Here is a 22,328-nt window from a genome sequence, read left to right as displayed (position 1 = left end):
TCTACAAAATATCAGTATGACAATACGACACCCTCTGTCCTTAGACCCTCACATCGTACAAGGAAAAACTTCCGAAGAAAACCCACAGTTTAAAGGGAACATGGGAGAAACCTCAGGGAGAGCAACAGAGGAGGGATCCCTCTCCCAGGACGGACAGACGTGCAATAGATGCTGTGTGTAAATTGAAAAGATAATACATTTGCAACATAGGTAGTCCAAATGTTTGGAAATGCATGTGTGTATAATAGGAAGATGAATCCACGAGGATATCGATCCAGGACCACAGCCACGACTCAAGATCCAGGGCTCGCGATCCAGGACAGAGGAGCGCAGGATCATCCATGACTCCGGATCCCGGCGTATATAGACACCAAAAAGAAAGACATTTGGGGAAGCTGGGTTAATGGGAACATGAGAGTACACAGGTATAGACAGAGAAAAGGAAGAAGTAAGATGTCCCCCGACAAACTAAGCCTATATCAGCAAAACTAGGGGCTGAATCTAATCAGCCCTAACTATAAGCTTTATCAAAAAGGAAGGTCTTAAGCGCACTCTTAAAAATGGATAGGGTGTCTGCCGCCCGAACACAAACTGGAAGCTGATTCCACAAATGTGGAGCTTGATAAGAAAAGGCTCTGGCTCCCATTGTACTTTTAGAGACTCTAGGAACAACCAACAACCCTGCATTCTTGGAACGCAATGCCCTAGTAGGGTATAATGAGTTCTTTAAGGTAAGATGGCGCCTGCCCATTAAGGGCTTTGTAGGCGAGAAGACGAATTTTAAATTATATCCTGTGTTCTATAGGGAGCCAGTGTAAGGCAGCCAGAACAGGAGTAATGTGGTCCCTTTTCCTAACTCTGGTTAGTACACGAGCTGCAGCATTTTGAATCAGCTGAAGCGACTTGACTGACTTCTTGGTACACCCTGATAATAAAGAGTTACAATAATCCAGCCTTGAAGTAACAAATGCATGGACTAGTTTCTCTGCATCGTTTTGAGGCAAGATATGCCTGATTTTTGCAATGTTACGTAGATGGAAGTAGGCGGTCCTTCAAATTGATTTTATGTGGGCGTTAAAGGATAAATCCTGATCAAATATAACACCAAGATTCCTTACAGTCTCACTGGAGGCCAAATTAATGCCATCCATAGTTAGTATATCCTTAGATAATTTGTTTCGTAGATTCTTCGGGCCAAGTACAATAACTTCAGTTTTGGTCGTGTTTAACATCAACAAGTTTAAGATCATCCACGTTTTTAAGTCCTTAAGGCAGTCTTCAATTGTATTTAGATGATTAATTTCATCAGGCTTGATTGATAAATATAGTTGAGTATCATCCGCATAACAATGAAAATGTACAGAATGATTCCTTATAATATTGCCTAACGGAAGCATATATAATGTGAACAAAATAGGTCCGAGCACTGAGCCCTGTGGCACTCCATGGCTAACTTTGGTTTGCGTGGAAGATTCATCATTGACACGTACAAACTGAGAGCGTTCAGATAGATAGGACCTAAACCAGCCTAAAGCAGTTCCCTGTATGCCAACTAAGTGCTCTTTGCAATAGGATATCATGGTCGATAGTATCAAATGCAGCACTGAGATCGAGCAAAACAAGAATAGAGACAAGTCCCTTGTCAGAAGCTATTAGAATGTCATTTGTGACTTTGACCAGAGCTGTCTCTGTGCTATGATGTGTTCTAAAGCCAGACTGAAAATCTTCAAATAAATCATTGTTTTTTAAGTAATCACACAGCTGTTTTGCGACCGCTTTCTCAAGAATTTTTGAGAGGAACGGAAGATTAGAAATAGGTCTATACTTGGCTAAAACCTCTGGATCGAGGTTGTGCTTTTTAAGAAGCGGTTTTATCACTGCTACTTTGAATGATTGTGGAACATAGCCTGATAATAAAGACATATTCATAATATTTAATAAATAAGTGCTAATTAATGGAAAAACTTCCTTCAACAGCTTAGTTGGAATTGGGTCTAACATACACGTTGATGGTTTAGAAGAGAGAATCATTGAATTTAATTGTTCAAGGTTTATGGCTGAAAAGCATTCTAGTTTACTATCTAGTGTAATATTAGAACTTACGTTTCCGGGAGCTGTTGATAACACTATACTGGTCAAAGGCAAGAAGTCATTCATTTTGTTTCTAAGAGTAACAATTTTATCGTTAAAAAAGCACATAAAATCATTACTACTGAGTGCTATGGGAATAGCAGGCTCAATCGAGCTGTGGCTCTCTGTCAGCCTGGCTACAGTGCTGAAAAGAAATCTTGCATTATTCTTATTCTCATCTATTAATGAAGAGTAGTAGGCTGCTCTCGCTTTACGCAGTGCTTTCTTATATTCATTGAGAGTAATATACCAAATTAAACGAGATTCTTCAAGTTTAGTGGAACGCCATATCCTTTCAAGTTGTCTCGACTTTTGCTTTATTTTGCGGGTTTCGGCATTATGCCATGGAGCTAATCTATGTTGTTTTATTTTCTTCTTTTTCAAAGGAGCAACAGAGTCTAATTTTATTCGCAGCGCATCTGTAGCACCATCAACAACATGATCAATTTGGGGTGGTGTACATTTTGTATAAGTTTCCTCCCCTACATGCAGACATGCTATCGAGTTAAGTATTGGTGGAATCTCTTCCTTAAATTTGGCTATAGCACTAACAGAGAGGTTTCTGCTGCAGGAACTTTTGACTAATGCTTTGTCTCGTAACAGTACTTCAAAAGTTACTAAGAAATGGTCGGATAAAGCAGGATTATGCGGTTCGACTAATAGTTGCTCAATTTCAATACCATAAGTCAGAACAAGGTCGAGAGTGTGATTATAGCAGTGGGTTGGTTTATTTACACTCTGACAGAAACCAACAGAATCTAATATAGAGTTAAATGCAACAGTAAGTCTATTTTTATCATCGTCAACATGAATATTAAAGTCACCTACGATAATTACTTTATCTGTTTTAAGAACCAAAGTTGATAAAAACTCAGAGAATTCTGATAAGAATTCTGAGTAAGGACCTGGTGCACGGTACACTGTAACAAATAAGATTGGCTGCAAAGTTTTCCAGGTCGGATGCGTAAGACTAAAAACGAGACTTTCAAAGGAGGTATAATTTAATTTTGGTTTAGTATTGATAAGTAAACTTGAGTCAAAGATTGCTGCAACTCCACCTCCTCGGCCCGTGCCTCGGGCAATATGAGTATTGATATGGCTGGGTGGAGTGGCCTCATTTATGCTGACATATTCTTCATGTCTCAACCAAGTTTCAGTGAGACAGCATATATCAATATTATAATCTGATATTAAATCATTTACCAATATTGCTTTAGTGTCTCTACTTTAAAGAGTCCTCTCCTGCTGATGTTCAGGTATATATCAGTATGTCATGTCTCTACTTTAAAGAGTCCTCTCCTGCTGATGTTCAGGTGTATATCAGTATGTAGTGTCTCTACTTTAAAGAGTCCTCTCCTGCTGATGTTCAGGTGTATATCAGTATGTAGTGTCTCTACTTTAAAGAGTCCTCTCCTGCTGATGTTCAGGTGTATGTCAGTATGTAGTGTATCTACTTTAAAGAGTCCTCTCCTGCTGATGTATATCAGTATGTAGTGTCTCTACTTTAAAGAGTCCTCTCCTGCTGATGTTCAGGTGTATGTCAGTATGTAGTGTATCTACTTTAAAGAGTCCTCTCCTGCTGATGTATATCAGTATGTAGTGTCTCTACTTTAAAGAGTCCTCTCCTGCTGATGTTCAGGTGTATATATCAGTATGTAGTGTCTCTACTTTAAAGAGTCCTTTCCTGCTGATGTTCAGGTGTATGTAGTGTCTCTACTTTAAAGAGTCCTCTCCTGCTGATGTTCAGGTGTATGTCAGTATGTAGTGTATCTACTTTAAAGAGTTCTCTCCTGCTGATGTTCAGGTGTATATCAGTATGTAGTGTCTCTACTTTAAAGAGTCCTGTCCTGCTGATGTTCAGGTGTATATCAGTATGTAGTGTCTCTACTTTAAAGAGTCCTCTCCTGCTGATGTTCAGGTGTATATCAGTATGTATTGTCTCTACTTTAAAGAGTCCTCTCCTGCTGATGTTCAGGTGTATATCAGTATGTAGTGTCTCTACTTTAAAGAGTCCTCTCCTGCTGATGTTCAGGTGTATATCAGTATGTAGTGTCTCTACTTTAAAGAGTCCTCTCCTGCTGATGTTCAGGTGTATGTCAGTATGTAGTGTCTCTACTTTAAAGAGTCTTCTCCTGCTGATGTTCAGGTGTATATCAGTATGTAGTGTCTCTACTTTAAAGAGTCCTCTCCTGCTGATGTTCAGGTGTATATCAGTATGTAGTGTCTCTACTTTAAAGAGTCCTCTCCTGCTGATGTTCAGGTGTATATCAGTATGTAGTGTCTCTACTTTAAAGAGTCCTCTCCTGCTGATGTTCAGGTGTATGTCAGTATGTAGTTTCTCTACTTTAAAGAGTCTTCTCCTGCTGATGTTCAGGTGCATATCAGTATGTAGTGTCTCTACTTTAAAGAGTCCTCTCCTGCTGATGTTCAGGTGTATGTCAGTATGTACTTTAAAAAGTCCTCTCCTGCTGATGTTCAGGTGTATATCAGTATGTAGTGTCTCTACTTTAAAGAGTCCTCTCCTGCTGATATTTAGGTGCATATCAGTATGTAGTGTCTCTACTTTAAAGAGTCCTCTCCTGCTGATGTTCAGGTGTATGTCAGTATGTACTTTAAAAAGTCCTCTCCTGCTGATGTTCAGGTGTATATCAGTATGTAGTGTCTCTACTTTAAAGAGTCCTCTCCTGCTGATGTTCAGGTGTATATCAGTATGTAGTGTCTCTACTTTAAAGAGTCCTCTCCTGCTGATGTTCAGGTTTATATCAGTATGTAGTGTCTCTACTTTAAAGAGTCCTCTCCTGCTGATGTTCAGGTGTATATCAGTATGTAGTGTCTCTACTTTAAAGAGTCCTCTCCTGCTGATATTCAGGTGTATATCAGTATGTAGTGTCTCTACTTTAAAGAGTCCTCTCCTGCTGATGTTCAGGTGTATATCAGTATGTAGTGTCTCTACTTTAAAGAGTCCTCTCCTGCTGATGTTCAGGTGTATATCAGTATGTAGTGTCTCTACTTTAAAGAGTCCTTTCCTGCTGATGTTCAGGTGTATGTAGTGTCTCTACTTTAAAGAGTCCTCTCCTGCTGATGTTCAGGTGTATGTCAGTATGTAGTGTATCTACTTTAAAGAGTTCTCTCCTGCTGATGTTCAGGTGTATATCAGTATGTAGTGTCTCTACTTTAAAGAGTCCTCTCCTGCTGATGTTCAGGTGTATATCAGTATGTAGTGTCTCTACTTTAAAGAGTCCTCTCCTGCTGATGTTCAGGTGTATATCAGTATGTATTGTCTCTACTTTAAAGAGTCCTGTCCTGCTGATGTTCAGGTGTATATCAGTATGTAGTGTCTCTACTTTAAAGAGTCCTGTCCTGCTGATGTTCAGGTGTATATCAGTATGTAGTGTCTCTACTTTAAAGAGTCCTCTCCTGCTGATGTTCAGGTGTATATCAGTATGTATTGTCTCTACTTTAAAGAGTCCTCTCCTGCTGATGTTCAGGTGTATATCAGTATGTAGTGTCTCTACTTTAAAGAGTCCTCTCCTGCTGATGTTCAGGTGTATATCAGTATGTAGTTTCTCTACTTTAAAGAGTCTTCTCCTGCTGATGTTCAGGTGCATATCAGTATGTAGTGTCTCTACTTTAAAGAGTCCTCTCCTGCTGATGTATGTCAGTATGTACTTTAAAAAGTCCTCTCCTGCTGATGTTCAGGTGTATATCAGTATGTAGTGTCTCTACTTTAAAGAGTCCTCTCCTGCTGATATTTAGGTGCATATCAGTATGTAGTGTCTCTACTTTAAAGAGTCCTCTCCTGCTGATGTTCAGGTGTATGTCAGTATGTACTTTAAAAAGTCCTCTCCTGCTGATGTTCAGGTGTATATCAGTATGTAGTGTCTCTACTTTAAAGAGTCCTCTCCTGCTGATGTTCAGGTGTATATCAGTATGTAGTGTCTCTACTTTAAAGAGTCCTCTCCTGCTGATGTTCAGGTTTATATCAGTATGTAGTGTCTCTACTTTAAAGAGTCCTCTCCTGCTGATGTTCAGGTGTATATCAGTATGTAGTGTCTCTACTTTAAAGAGGGAGAGAAACACAGGGATTTTAGCCTTTGCAGACCATTTACATGCACAAAAAACGATATAACACTCTATAGGAAAAGGGGACTCTTTAAATTCCTACTTTGTTATCTTCATTACACTTTTTACATCGTCTCAATTCTTCCAAAAGGACTCTCACCAGTGCAGAATAATGACCGATGTTGATCTCAAATGTGTTTGGAAATGACTGTAAAGACTGAGGTCACATTACAACAGTCATATATGTTATAGAAAAGCCTCCATGGGATTTTTGCTGCTTCATCGGCCTATTTCTTCTCTATATGCATTTTAGGTGTTTTCCTGTGTAAGTGCAAAATGATGTGTCGCCTCCACTTTCTCTCCCTCTCAGAGTCTCTCTGGGTGAAACAAAGCCTAATTGGTGTTTGGCCGTATCAGCGACTAGGCAGCAGACAGTTCGACCCGCTCTGAGCCCGCTGGAACCGACTCACTAATTAACGTCTTATTATCCTGACAAAGGGGTGTGTGTGTGTGTGTGTGTGTGTGTGTGTGTGTGTGTGTGGATAGGATATACTTTTTATTAATCCCCGTGGGGAAATTGTTTCTCTGCATTTGACCCATCCTAGTGTTAGGAGCAGTGGGCTGCCATTTTGAACAGCGCCCGGGGAGCAGTGTAGGGAACGGTGCCTTGCTCAGGGACACCTCGGTAGCACTTGGTCTTGCCGGGACTTGAACTGGTGACCTTCCAGTTGCCAAGCCAAGTCCCTATCGACTTCGCCACCACCGCCCTGTGTGTGTGTGTGTGTGTGTGTGTGTGTGTGTGTGTGTGTGTGTGTGTGTGTGTGTGTGTGTGTGTGTGTGTGTGTGTGTGTGTGTGTGTGTGTGTGTGTGTGAGAATGGGATACAGAGAGAAAGACAATGGGAGACACTGAGGGAGAGTTTGTAGCTGCATTAATTCTAAAACAGTCAATTAGCATTCATGTCTTTACGTGAATATACCCGTGTCTGGTTGAAGGTAAAATTTGCTGATACGTGAGAAATCCTTGAAAAACACACGTTGACTTTATTGTGGTTCTTTCCACTGCAGTGTCCGTTTTACACACAGCTGAAAACACTCCATCTGTAAAGGAATAGGATGTAGTTTGAATATCAGATATCACTGTGGGTCATCGAGTCCTCTGTGAAACTAAACGTCTCCTTTAGTTTTTATATTATCACGTGAACTTTGTCAGTAAGTCACGAAATGTTACGTCCATATCTGACATTACGTAACGGACCTTCTTATTGTAATCTAAACATTGTTTTATTTACCCTATTCAAGTTGTTTCGTCACCTGGATCATCCATTACACAAGGAGGTTTTCCAATGTTTGTATTGAATTGTTACAAAATATTCATCAGTTCAGTTATATGTATTTTAATCTGAATCTACATGTAATAATGATATGAAGCTTAGCGCAAGTTCAGACAGGAAGACCTATCACTCCGTATTGCACGTCATGGCAATACTCGCTCCCTGCACTAAATGACAGGGAGCGCCACTCCTCAGCTAACCTATCACTCCCCTCCATTTACAAGCCTAATTATCGCACCTGTTAATCCCTCTATATATGCTCTCCCCTTTCCTATCAGCTGTCTTCCAGGTGTCAACGCGCAACCCTCCTCCACCTCTTCGCCTCCTGCTTTCAACTCAGGGCCAAGCTTAACCTTCTCCCTCTCCAACCGGACTTAACCACTTATCACCACCACCAGTGTCTAGACCCAGGTGGGTTCATCGGAAATGGTTCTTCCCTTCCCGATTGATATCCTACAAAACCTGGGCCTAATCGCCAAAACACCATTTCATTCACTTGTTATAAACTGTCATCATTATGTTTCATTTATATAATGTGACCGATAATAAATATGTATTCCATACATCACGTCTCTCCTGATTGAAATAGTATATAAAGCACCATAAAAAGACATTCTCCTAAATTGATTTCAGTTTTTTTTTTCAATTTATTGTAGGACTGTGGTATATTGCATTAGTGTAAAGTCAAGTGAGAGTACTCTTATGGCGCGTTTCCACTGCAGCGGGTAGCTCGCTTTAAGCGTGCCGAGCCGTGCGGGGCCCGTTTTTGGTTGCGTTTCCACTTGGCCTAGTACCGGCTAGCGGGTCCTAATTCACAGTTTTTCTGGCCCCATAAAATCGTGGTTCTAGGGCCAGAAACAACCAGGTTGAGTCGGGCTGAGTATGCTAAACTAGAGAGAGAATCGCTGGCAAGGGGGCTATAACTACAACAAGATGAACATATTTGACCGTGATTTAATTGTAATACACGTTTCAAAATGATGCCGAAGTAACAACATACTGATACCGGTTAGTAAAAACCATGAATTAATGCTTTGACAAGTCTGCAGACAGACGGCAGGCGAAAAACCCTTTTAAAATGCGTGCTTTCTGAATGTAGCTTGGCTAAGCTAACGTTATATATGCTCCGACCGTCCACACTCACAACAACGGCCTATACAGACATAAATAAACCAGCGACTGTATTCTCCATGACACAGGCAGTCTGTGGTTTGTACTTGTTTAACTTTTGTCTAGTTTCTGAACAGATATGAAGAGCTGTGAGCTCTGAGTGCTAAGAGCTAACGGCTGTGTTGTTTTTTGGGGCTCTCATTGAAGATGACGTCACGGCTCCGCCTACACTGCGTTACTATAGTAACTGCCCCAGTTCCTAAACTGTAATGGAAGCGCAGCATTAAAGTGAGCCGGGCCTAATAAGGCCTAACCAAACCGAGCGAGGCCGAGCGAGGCCTGCAGTGGAAACACGCCATTAGATATAAATAAGCAAAACAAATTGGCTCTGTAACTAATTCACCAGCACTAATAAGGTCTTGCTTTCTTGAATCCGCTCTTTCCTTGTTTTTCGGAGTTTGATTCTTTATGGATTTTTCACTTATTGTAAATCACTTTGGATAAAAGTGTGAGCTAAATAATCAATCATGTAAACTGATGTAGTTTAAAGAAGACATATTTTGCATTTCACTTTGTTCAGGAAGTAAACAAAGGAGTCCAATGGAGATATTTTAGCCTTTGCAGACCATTTACCTGCACTAAAACGTATAGAACACACTACAGGAAAAGGAAGACCCCCAAAAAGCAGAATAGGGCCTCTTTAAATACCAGTTTTTTGTACCGGATTTTCAGTGTTCGCTCCCAACCTGTTTCATCTGCTCAATCAACCAATTACCTCCCACTTGTTCTTCTCACTTGCAGGTAAACAAAGATTTCAATTTAGGAATTTAGTTAACTCAAAGTTTTGAATGGCACCTTGAATTGACCTCATCTAAAAGCTACTCTGTATTTGTTAGAGCCATTTTCATTGAGATATTATTGTCTAGTTAGGCTCGATAATAATATAAATTAGATTAAACTCACCATCTAAAGGTATTTTTGTGAGTCATACTATGGTTTAAAATGTATTAATTTAAGGCTCACTTATTTGTTATGATATGTGCGTCAGTATCACGTGCACGGCTATATGCCTATATGGTTGATAGGACACAGCTGATGAGACGGGGAAACGGAAAAGTCTTTTGACCGTGTTCTTTTTGTTCCTTTTGAAAATGATAAACTTTTAGTTACTATGAAGCGAAGAAATGTGTCTATGCCGTGTGGACCAATGAATAAAGCTCATCTGATTCAACTACGATCTCCGTTGAATTGTTTGGAAACAAAGAGAGACACGTCAAAACCCACAACCCCGACAAAGGTGGCTATTAAATTGTAGACAAGGATTAAAACAACACCGCAGTATTGAAGCATTAAAGCAGCCTTAATGACCCACACTGTATCAACAGCATCTCTGTGTATACACACCTTTAGGCTATCATTACAAATCCAGGATCCTCTGCACCTTCTGTCATTAATCATCTAACAGACATTCAAAACTTGGTGCGAGTATGGAAGATCTAGCAGACTTGGTACATATGTCCCGTAACAGCCGAAAGCATCAGAGCAGATCTTAAGTAAAACAAGGACAGTGGCTGATGGTCTGATGATTCACAGCTTCCTTGATCTCAGGTCCTTTGTGACTTTGCCTCCGTCCGCTAGTTCTCGATCTTTGTTTTTCTGTACTTATTGCATGTCTTTAAGCTCTATTACTTTTTAAACTATGCCTCTACCTAATTTCTTTCCCCATTATTTTACTTTGACTCCATCTGTCTCATTGTTTCTGTCTCTCTATACCAGGGGTGTCAAACTCAATTTCATCTCGGGCCACATTAGCACTCAAAGGGCCAGTTTTATATATAAGACGATATAAAAATACATATCTACATTTTTAATATATATAAAATAATGTATTATATTACATGATTGCCACTGCATTGGATTTTTATCGGATAGGGTAATAACTTCATAATTAACTACGTCTGAAAGCAGAAGTCCAGGGCAAGTCTCTTCAGTGAGAATGTCACAAAACGATTTAAAAACATTTTGAAAAAAAAGTCAAATTTGAGATGCATTGTGGGACATGTAGTTAATGGGCAACGTGCTTCAGTAAAGCGGCATGTAGCCGTGTAATACACATTATATTCTTTGCAAGCTCTTGTGGGGCCACAGAAAATGAAGTCACGGGCCGGATTTGGCCCCCGGGCCTTGAGTTTGACCCCCCTGCTCTATACCTTAATATTTTGGTCTGCTATTCTATTTACCTGATGAACTATCTGTGTTGTCTCTCCATCTTTTGTCATGTTCCAAGTGTCTGGATTATCAGTTTCCTGTTTTATTTTGAGAAGTATTCTCTGTCTGTTTTTGCTTCCTCTCTTTGTGTGTTTTCCCGCCTTTTTTAGTGTCTGTCCTTAATTGGTTTCACCTGTTCCCCGTTAGACACGCGAACACCTGACCTTCATTGTCATGTCTCGGAAACTTATCATGAAAGTCTATTCTTTATATTAGTGTTGTCATGTACCTTTGTTCTGTGCCCTGTGTCTTATTGTAGAAAGTATTCCTCCTCTCGTTTCAGATCTCCATGTCCCGCCCCTATGTGTCTCCTGTGTTCGTGATTGGTTTCCCCGCCCTGATTGTTTCCACCTGTTCCCCTCACCTTGTATATATTGTGTTAGTCCCCACCTGTCCAGTGCCAGTTCGTTTCTTATTCATGACCACGTTCAAGCCTGCTCCATGGTCGTATCCTGTTTTCTCATGATCACGATTATTGCATTTAGTTTTTCCTCGGAAGAGTGATTTTGTGTTTGTTACTGTGTTAATTCCAGTAAAGTCTTTATTTTTGAATACCACCCGAGTCTGAGTCTGAGTTGTGCATTTGAGTTCATGCCTCTGAGTTCACCCCTTGACATTCATTCCCGAGTACAGCTTGTATTTAATTCCTGGTTGTCTCTCTTGTTTTGTAGCATTCGTGTAACATGAAGTTATTTTCAGATGTATGTCTTTTCCCCAGTATTATTCTCACACTTTTCTCTGCTTCATAACATGGGTTTTAATCCAACTCTTTAATGCACATTTTCAATTTGCGCATAATAAGTGGTTGAGGGGAAACACGTTGGGTGTCAATAAAACAGGAACGTTGAATGGAAACAGATTTAGCGAATGAATACTGGAGAGAAGTCACATGATCGCTGGACACAGATCTGATGTAACTTTCTTCCTAATAAAGTCATGAAACAAAAACAAACATCACATTTCTGTCGGATAACTTCTTGAGGATTAATCCGCATTTCATTTGAAAGCACGTAATGGTAGCAAATTATAACATGTATTTATCAGCATTTTTACTGATAAACTTTAAACCATTTGAAGGGGCAATTTGATCGTTGTTTTTTTTGCTTTGCCTCCTTTCCTTCCTCGCTGTGTCTAACTTTCTTTTAGCATTTGTCTCTCTTCCCCTCTCTGACCTCTGCATGTCCGTCTCCATTAGTTTCCTCTTCTTCGTCTCATCTTTTAGTTTCTGTTCCACCCTGACAGCGAAGTCCTTCAGAGTCTTAGTGCTTCAGAGTCTCAGTCCTTCAGAGTCTCAGTCCTTCAGAGTCTCAGTGCTTCAGAGTCTCAGTCCTTCAGAGTCTCAGTGCTTCAGAGTCTCAGTCCTTCAGAGTCTCAGTCCTTCAGAGTCTCAGTCCTTCAGAGTCTCAGTCCTTCAGAGTCTCAGTCCTTCAGAGTCTCAGTCCTTCAGAGTCTCAGTCCTTCAGAGTCTCAGTCCTTCAGAGTCTCAGTGCTTCAGAGTCCCAGTCCTTCAGAGTCTCAGTCCTTCAGAGTCTCAGTGCTTCAGAGTCTCAGTCCTTCAGAGTCTCAGTCCTTCAGAGTCTCAGTCCTTCAGAGTCTCAGTCCTTCAGAGTCTCAGTGCTTCAGAGTCTCAGTGCTTCAGAGTCCCAGTCCTTCCTCTTTCAGCTCACATTAAACTCTCTTTCAGCTTCCTTTCATTTTAGTTTCTCCACCCTACATGCTTTTGCCGAACCAACAGCCCTGATCTCATGAGGTAATGTTATATCAGCAAGGATGAACCTTTATAGGGTGTATTGTTGTGTCAAGCCTTATTATTGGAATCTGTAATCACTTAAAATGTGATTTTATAACCAAAATAAAGAAAAAATACTTAGTTTTTCTGACAGTTCTTCCTGCCAAAGCTCTCAATGATCTTTTAACAAATGCATATAATAAAGGTGATGTTTGCACGGGATGATTGGAGGTCTCTAACTGTCATGAAAAGCTTCTATTGAATATATTTTCTGGCTGCTATACAGAGCTGAATTGGGCTGCTAGCGTCTCTGGGTTAAATTAGCAGAATCTGTCCGATGCAATTCTACTTTAAAGCAGTCTTTAATGTCCTCTGCATGTACAGAAAGTTGTGTTGCAGTTCTCATCACAGCAGGAGACAGAGGAGTGAAGGCCTCAGGCAGACAGCTAAACCTCAGCCGTACATTTCTTTGAGAGATTTTCCCTCGATCCGAGTGCACGAGCAGAGGTTTACAATAATGCTCCAGAGTGCAGCAATGCAGAGAAAGGAAACTGTGCTGCATGTCAAATGTGTGCAATACCAAATGCATCGTTCCAGCAAAGCAATGTTTGACTGCTAGTTGTCAGAAAAACCAAACAGAAAAAGGCTTCATGTATGTGAGCCGCTTCATTGGTGTCGCATCACGAGATAATCGTGGTTTTATGTCAACAACTTGTGTGGCAGTGGTGGCGAATCAGTCGGGACTTGGCTTGGGAACTTGGAGGTCACCGGTTCAAGTCCCTGAAAGACCAACAGCTACCGAGGTGTTCCTGAGCAAGGCACCGCTCCCCATCCTACTCCTAACACTAGGATGGGTCAAATGCAGAATGAGATGTCATATTAACCCGATTAAGGGTTCCTTCTCCTTCTTCTTTTGGGGTTTGGTTGATTTTGAACAAAGTCTTGTTCTGTATTTCAGAATATAACACTTATTACCATATTTAGATGATGTATACACATGTTCACAGCGATCATTATGTTTCTCTGAAATGTAGTGATGACTGACAGGCTGATATTAACACGGCAGGGTCCAGGACAGAGGGGTTTCATCTTATTTATAAATAAAGACAAGGTCTTGGCTTTCAGAATATTCAAAAATATTCGCAGAACACAGTTGATTTATACGCTTGTTAAGGTACAATGACGAGAGACGAATGGCACTACAACAGGCGGTGTGTGTTCTTCCTCAGAAAATACACACCGTACACTAACTCACCGACTTTCCTGTGCACAATTTTTTCATCTAAAAAACATTCTCGTCCTCGGTGCTACGGGCTTAGAGTGAGTTAGCCTATAGCCAATATGATACATGGGGTTTAGAGGTAGTATGGCCCCAACATATCAAGCCTTAAATCCCCTCTTAAAATAACTTTAGCTGAAAAATAAACTGCATTATAGCATATTGCAGTAGATACAATTCTGATCTACTTCTAAATGATGAACCATCCAGAACTAAACATGGAGAAGGTCAGTTATTATGCTCCAAATATATGATGTATGGGATGTATTGATTTGATACAAGCGAGTTTCATTGTGTACTTTCAACTACAGTATACGGTCCGGACCCACCGGTGGGCCCATCAAGTTCAGCATTCACTGTGATGAATATAAAATAAGACACTGATACTGTTTTCCTCAATGAACATTTAGAGACAAATAAATATTCAGGGCTCCTCTCCCTCAGGGGCCTCTCCCTCAGGGGCCTCTTCTTCAGGGGCCTCTTCTTCAGGGGCCTCTCCCTCAGGGGCCTCTCCTTCAGGGGCCTCTCCTTCAGGGGCCTCTCCCTCAGGGCCCTCTCCCTCAGGGGCCTCTCCCTCAGGGGCCTCTCCCTCAGGGGCCTCTCCCTCAGGGGCCTCTCCTTCAGGGGCCTCTCCCTCAGGGGCCTCTCCTTCAGGGGCCTCTCCTTCAGGGGCCTCTCCTTCAGGGGCCTCTTTCTGGTGTGTGTGGCCTAGCATTACTATACTTGTGGGGACCTAAATCTGTTTACACAGTCTCGTGTGGGGACTCGCTTCCCTTATGGGGACAAATTGGAGGTCCCCATGAATCATTAATTTTAGGGTGAAGACTTGGTTAGGGTAAGGTTAAGGGTTAGGTTGGGGAAGAGCGCAGAGGAGCCCTGCGTGGTGCACTGGCTCTCGGTAGATAGGTGTTTAAAAAAACATTAAAAACCTCCGTAAACATAAACCTTATAAAAACCCTTTTAAAAGCATCATAAAAGCTTCGTAAGGACAAGACCGTTTCAAAAGAATGGTTAAAAAGTGCAGAGCGGAGCCGGACCACGGAACGGCGGCAGAGTATGTTAAAAAGCAGATCTCCCCGTCCCAGGATTGTGTGTGTGTGTGTGTGTATATATATATATAGAGATGTTTTTCATCTGCAGGATGAACATAATAAACTCATACCCATTAATTTCCTATCCATTCTGACCGAAAACATCAAGGGTGTTTCACTGTTGAATAAATCACTCAAAATCAAAGTGGTGATCTTCACGTGTGTTTGTCCAGAGGCCGAGTGTGGAGGATCACTTTTGACCCGAAACGCAAGAGAAGGGTTAACTATTCATGTCTTACACTGCACAGTAACTTTTACGAATGTCTTTTTTGTATGTATATTTTATTATCGTTGCTTTTTAATGACCGTTTTTAAATGCCATTTTTGTTACTGTCTTTCATTTTTGTGAAGCACTTTGAATTGCCTTGTGTTGAAAGGTACTATATAAATAAACTTGCCTTACCATTTTGAAGGACTTTTCCTCATGATACGATATTCGTCGACTTACTTGAAATATATTGCTGAATATTCAGAGGGCAAAAACAGAAAGGATATCATTGGAAAGCTAACAACACTCAACATGTGTTTTTGTGGTCGAAGTGACTGATTGTGTTGGAGCAGGTCAAATATCAAGCCTTCTGCTCCTGTATGAGACATTTCACTGTTTTTAATCTTAAAAGGAATGTGTTGTTATATTTATTTTGTTCTACTTATAGCGTTCACATCAATTCCCAAGCTATCATAATCCTTTCGCCCCGTTACGAGGGGGTGAGTCAGCGACAAGAGACTTTTGAGTATCTGAAGTTGATGATGTGATACTGAGCGGCGATAACCTTAACCATGAGGAATATAATATACGCTGTCCTGATGAGCCCAGTGCACGGTCTGACAGGCTAAACGCTAGATAAGCCCTCCCCTAATAAAGTCATATCTGTGTAGAGACCTTTAGTGACTCTTCAGCTCAAGGGCGCTAACGTTTGAAATTCAAGGCATGTTGCCGTATGGAAATGAAACCAAAGATATAGAAAAGTGTGGGACTGTAGATATAAAAAACAAAATGCTGAATGTGAGAATGATCACAGAGTATCAATGAGCATTTAAGTGTCAGAAGTTTAATGTAAATGTAATTTATCGTGAACATTATTATTGATATAAATATAATGTTATAAGTACAGGAAGATAAGAGGGCTTGATAACGTCACATTTAAATATCAAATATATATATTCTATAATTTTTTATTAGTGAGTTAAGTGCAACATTTGAAACATGATTAATGCTAACGGTGCTCCATATTTACAGTATGTGTTAAGAGGCAAGCCTTTTGCTCATAACATCATACAAGAACAGGTTTAGAAACAGAGCACATTGACCTCAAATGTGATATTTTTCATTATCAAGATCAATTTCTGACAAACTTTCTGCTCTCCTTGGTAAAGTCTTTGGTTAGTTCTTTTCAGTAGCATCCTCATTCAGCCTTAGGCCCAATTCCAAGTGCTGATCCAAACCAACAAGTGTGGAGGGGGAGTGGGTTATCAAGCCCTCAAACAGCGAGTCTGCATCGGTGCGGACTTCACCTGCTGCACTACCTGACCGGACTCAACGCTGTGTGTGTCCGTCAGGAATGAAGCTGTTTACTAATAGTTCCGATAAACTGCACAACAAGATAGACATTTAATATCGTCATACATGTAAACAACTTCATGTTTTGGCATTTCCTGTTTCTGCCAGAGAGGGGAGTTTGTCCAAAAGCTTGCCGCTGTTTTTACACCCTCCACCTGGAAGGAGGGAGCCTCGTTTAGCTGCGAGTGTCACTCAGCCACGGAGTTCACTCCATCACGGAGGGGGAGTGGGTAGGTCGTGGTTTGGAATTGGGACTAATTTATGTATTCTCTCTCTCTCGCTCTCGCTCTCGCTCTCTCTCTAAAAATGAAATGCAGACCCTGCTGCCCCAGCACTGCCCCGACTGGGAGCTGCTGCTGCCTATTGCAGGGTGAAAATAACATTCAACTCACTGTGTGTATTTCAGTGAGTTACATATAGAAATGTGACTGTACATTGGAAATGAGAATGGGGCGTTAAATTACCACATACACACAACCTGTCCTTAGAGCTTTTCTCACAGCTTCCCATGAGACCACTTTGGCTGCTCGGTGTGTACTAAGCCTTCAGCAATCTTCCCTCTCTTGTTTGTAATCATTTATCAAAGGGGAGGGGGTGTTGGATGTGAGTGTATCTACTGATTAGTGGGTGTCTGGTTGGCTAATAATGGAATGGCTAACCATAGCGAGTGTCCACTGTGACGACACACTGATGGATGAACAGGTAATCAAATATTGCATCAATTATGAATGGGATCCCTTGTTATCAATCACCTGTGAGACTGTGTGTGTGTGTGTGTGTGTGTGTGTGTGTGTGTGTGTGTGTGTGTGTGTGTGTGTGTGTGTGTGTGCTAAGGGAGGGCTCTCTTCATGATTAATGAACATTCAATTCTCACCTCGGCCAGGGATTTCACACCGTTGAAACTCTAGGGAGGGGGGTGTGTGTGTGTGTGTGTGTGAGAAGAACAGATACCAAATTATATACGGGGTGTGTGTGTGTGTGTTTGCCAGAATGAGACACAATGTCCATGTAATAGAGAATGAATGGGGTTGAAATAAAGCATTAAAATGAAATCAGGTGTGTGTGTGTGTGTGTGTGTGTGTGTGTGTGTGTGTGTGTGTGTGTGTGTGTGTGTGTGTGTGTGTGCTTCATGTTGGAGCCTCTAACCATGCGTCATTCTGAGTGCTGCATTATTCAAACTGCAGATGAGACACACGCTGAGCTCGTGCTCTTACGATTGTGTTTGGATTTGCGTCAGAATGATGGATTCCCAAATGAAGAAGCGTCGTTTCTCCTCGTTTCAACTTGTTTCCGCTGAAAGCCCATTACTGAACGCACCACTCGTGTTCACAGCCAGAGGATCCTGCCACAGATCTACTGTGACATATCCTTACATAAATACCTCTTTTCCATAATGTCCTTCTACTTTCTGTGGCTTCTTTGTCTTGTCAGCCTCTCTATATCAGTCAGGGTTGGGAGGGTTACTTTAAAAATGTATTTCTGTACAATTACTAGTTACCTGCAGACGTTGGTTATGAGTAACCTATTATGAGCATGACGATATGAAAGTACTGTAACCTGATTACTTTCTCTTCCACCTCCTGCTCCCACAGCGTCAGCATGTGTGTGTTCAGACCCATGTAGTTATTAGATAATGATTAGTAGCATCCTTTTTGTACACAATTCTTATGAGAGTCAAGCAAGAAGTAGGAGTGAGAAGCCCTTTAGTTTGAACTCTGTTTTCTCCTGATTGTTTGGTAGGAGCTCGGTAAGAAGCCTGTCTTTTATTTGGTTTGTTTTGTTAGGTAAGTTTAGGGTGTGTTTGTTCTGTTGGCTATGCCTGACGTCTGAAGAATTAATTAAACTACTAAAGGCAATTTTCTTTGTCCCTGACCTTTTCTTGGGAGTGGGAAGAGTGGGGAGCGCACATGTTTACATTATATCTATGTTCCCCTATACTGGGGCATAACGTAAAAACAAAAATAAATTGTACAGTAACTTGATCACTTTGTTACTTTTGCATTACCTCGACATCAAATGCAATGCAAGTAACGAGGAATAAATATCAATACGATTTTTTTTACTAAAGGTGGGGTAGGTAATTCACTTCCGAAACACTTGTTATATTCCATGGAACGCTCTTAACATCCCGATAGCAATGAATACATTAAATGCTTTGACAATAAATACATACAAAATATCATCAGTGGAAGCCGTACTGTAAAAAGCACGACCAATCCTCTGAGCCGGCTAAAGTAACTGGATGGCCTACCTGCCTGTCAGCCTTCCATCTGGGCACAAACTTATCTCGTGCCCTCATTGGTCATGTGCGCGTTCGTGTGTGTTGGAGGAGGGGCTCTGTGACGGCCCGTCCACACGGCGGCGTGCGTTGAAGCTTCAACGCTTCTGCCCATTCACTTTGAATGGGGTGACGTCACGCTTTGCCGAACTGCATTGTGGGAGCGATGCTTCGCTTTGCTCGCTTCAAAAGTTGAGCAATGTTCAACTTTTGAAGCTTCGGCGGAAGCGTCAGTCAATCAAATCATATGCCAGTACAAGCTCTAGCCAATCACACCGCGTGCTTGTGTGTCCGGGGCGGGAGATTCATGTGATTGGTTGTTGGTCGAGTTTCAGACACTCCCACCAGCAAGCTTCAACGCACGCCGCCGTGTGGACGCTGAGTGAGGAAGTCTGAAGGAAGAGGCAGATTTTTTCCGGTTGTGTATTTTCAAATTCTAACGCACTCGAGCTGGTTTCTCCGTTCTTACCTACCCTACCTTTAAGTGTGTTATGTAAGAAAACAGAACAATGTGACATGAGAGAGAAACCTGAAAACCTTTAATATACTGGTCTTTATTTTGTACATTGTAACATGGAAATCCTGCTAGTAATCCCCTTTTCTTTTCTTTTTAAATGTATCTGATTACTATTTATTTTGTTGTTATTGCGGTGAAACTCCCTCTGGAGGGAACAGTGATTTTAGCTTTGCAGACCATTGACATGCACTAAAACCTATAGAACCCAGAAAAATCCCAACGAGTAGAATTGGCCCCTTTTAATGGATTATTTTAACTTGACAGAAATTGACATAACTTTCAGAAGTGGGTTTAATCTGTAATTTATTAATAATAATTTATATTATTTTTGTGATTTAATTATGTTTTGTTTATCTTTAACAAACTGTTCTAAAAACATTCACATTTCAAATATTGCAAGTACATTGAGTTTGGAGTTCACTATGAAGACTATCCTCCATGCTCACTCTCAGTCCTTTGATACAACAAAAAACAAAGTAAAGAAGAAACTGTAATCGACATCATGCATACTGGATTAATAAATACAGAGGAGAGGCCTTATGGCAGCTAAACAACATTTCCTCCTAATTACATCTAATTACGCAGCTCTTACAGTGGCACGATGTGGTGCATTAACCCACTAACATCCCATCCTCTGCACCCTGCAGTCATCGGGGAAAAGATAACACCCTAACCTCATGCATCCGTCATTAGAACATCTGCCATTAACCCCGTGCTGGAGGAGATTAATCAATACATCCTGCAGAACCACACAGCAATAATGGCTCTTTAAATAATTAGGAGATACGCTTGATTGGGAGGAGTACATGTGTATTCAGTTAGAAATATGCGTTTATACATTTGTGTGTATTAATCAGAGGTGGGAAGTAGTGGAGTACAAATACTTTGTTACTGTACTTATGTACATGTTTCTGGCATCAGTACTTTACTCCACTACTTATTTTTCTGAAGTCTTTTACTTTTACTTCTTACATTTCTAACACAAATACCTGTACTTTCTACTTCTTACATGTTGAACCCAAATACCTGTACTTTCTAATTCTTACATGTTGAACCCAAATACCTGTACTTTCTAATTCTTACATGTTGAACCCAAATACCTGTACTTTCTACTTCTTACATGTAGAACACAAATACCTGTACTTTCTACTTCTTACATGTTGAACCCAAATACCTGTACTTTCTACTTCTTACATGTTGAACACAAATACCTGTACTTTCTACTTCTTACATGTTGAACTCAAATACCTGTACTTTCTAATTCTTACATGTTGAACCCAAATACCTGTACTTTCTACTTCTTACATGTTGAACACAAATACCTGTACTTTCTACTTCTTACATGTTGAACACAAATACCTGTACTTTCTAATTCTTACATGTTGAACCCAAATACCTGTACTTTCTACTTCTTACATGTTGAACTCAAATACCTGTACTTTCTAATTCTTACATGTTGAACCCAAATACCTGTACTTTCTACTTCTTACATGTTGAACTCAAATACCTGTACTTTCTACTTCTCACATGTTGAACACAAATACCTGTACTTTCTACTTCTCACATGTTGAACTCAAATACCTGTACTTTCTACTTCTTACATGTTGAACACAAATACCTGTACTTTCTACTTCTTACATGTTGAACACAAATACCTGTACTTTCTACTTCTTACATGTTGAACTCAAATACTTGTACTTTCTACTTCTTACATGTTGAACACAAATACCTGTACTTTCTACTTCTTACATGTTGAACACAAATACCTGTACTTTCTACTTCTTACATGTTGAACACAAATACCTGTACTTTCTACTTCTTACATGTTGAACTCAAATACTTGTACTTTCTACTTCTTACATGTTGAACACAAATACCTGTACTTTCTACTTCTTACATGTTGAACACAAATACCTGTACTTTCTACTTCTTACATGTTGAACTCACATACCTGTACTTTCTACTTCTCACATACCTGTACTTTCTACTTCTTACATGTTGAACTCAAATACCTGTACTTTCTACTTCTCACATGTTTAACACAAATACCTGTACTTTCTACTTCTTACATGTTGAACACAAATACCTGTACTTTCTACTTCTCACATACCTGTACTTTCTACTTCTTACATGTTGAACTCAAATACCTGTACTTTCTACTTCTTACATGTTGAACACAAATACCTGTACTTTCTACTTCTTACATGTTGAACACAAATACCTGTACTTTCTACTTCTTACATGTTGAACACAAATACCTGTACTTTCTACTTCTTACATGTTGAACTCAAATACCTGTACTTTCTACTTCTTACATGTTGAACACAATACCTGTACTTTCTACTTCTTACATGTTGAACTCAAATACCTGTACTTTCTACTTCTTACATGTTGAACTCAAATACCTGTACTTTCTACTTCTTACATGTTGAACTCAAATACCTGTACTTTCTACTTCTTACATGTTGAACTCAAATACCTGTACTTTCTACTTCTTACATGTTGAACTCAAATACCTGTACTTTCTACTTCTTACTTGTTGAACTCAAATACCTGTACTTTCTACTTCTCACATGTTGAACTCAAATACCTGTACTTTCTACTTCTTACTTGTTGAACTCAAATACCTGTACTTTCTACTTCTTACATGTTGAACTCAAATACCTGTACTTTCTACTTCTTACATGTGGAACCCAAATACCTGTACTTTCTACTTCTCTCATGTTGAACTCAAATACCTGTACTTTCTACTTCTCACATGTTGAACTCAAATACCTGTACTTTCTACTTCTTACATGTGGAACCCAAATACCTGTACTTTCTACTTCTCTCATGTTGAACTCAAATACCTGTACTTTCTACTTCTCACATGTTGAACTCAAATACCTGTACTTTCTACTTCTTACATGTTGAACACAAATACCTGTACTTTCTACTTCTCACATGTTGAACTCAAATACCTGTACTTTCT

This window comes from Gymnodraco acuticeps, unplaced genomic scaffold (genome assembly GCF_902827175.1).
Source record: "Gymnodraco acuticeps unplaced genomic scaffold, fGymAcu1.1, whole genome shotgun sequence".
In the NCBI taxonomy this organism is placed as follows: domain Eukaryota; kingdom Metazoa; phylum Chordata; class Actinopteri; order Perciformes; family Bathydraconidae; genus Gymnodraco; species Gymnodraco acuticeps.
The sequence above is the reverse complement of the archived record's forward strand: the minus strand, read 5'-3'. Positions refer to the sequence as shown.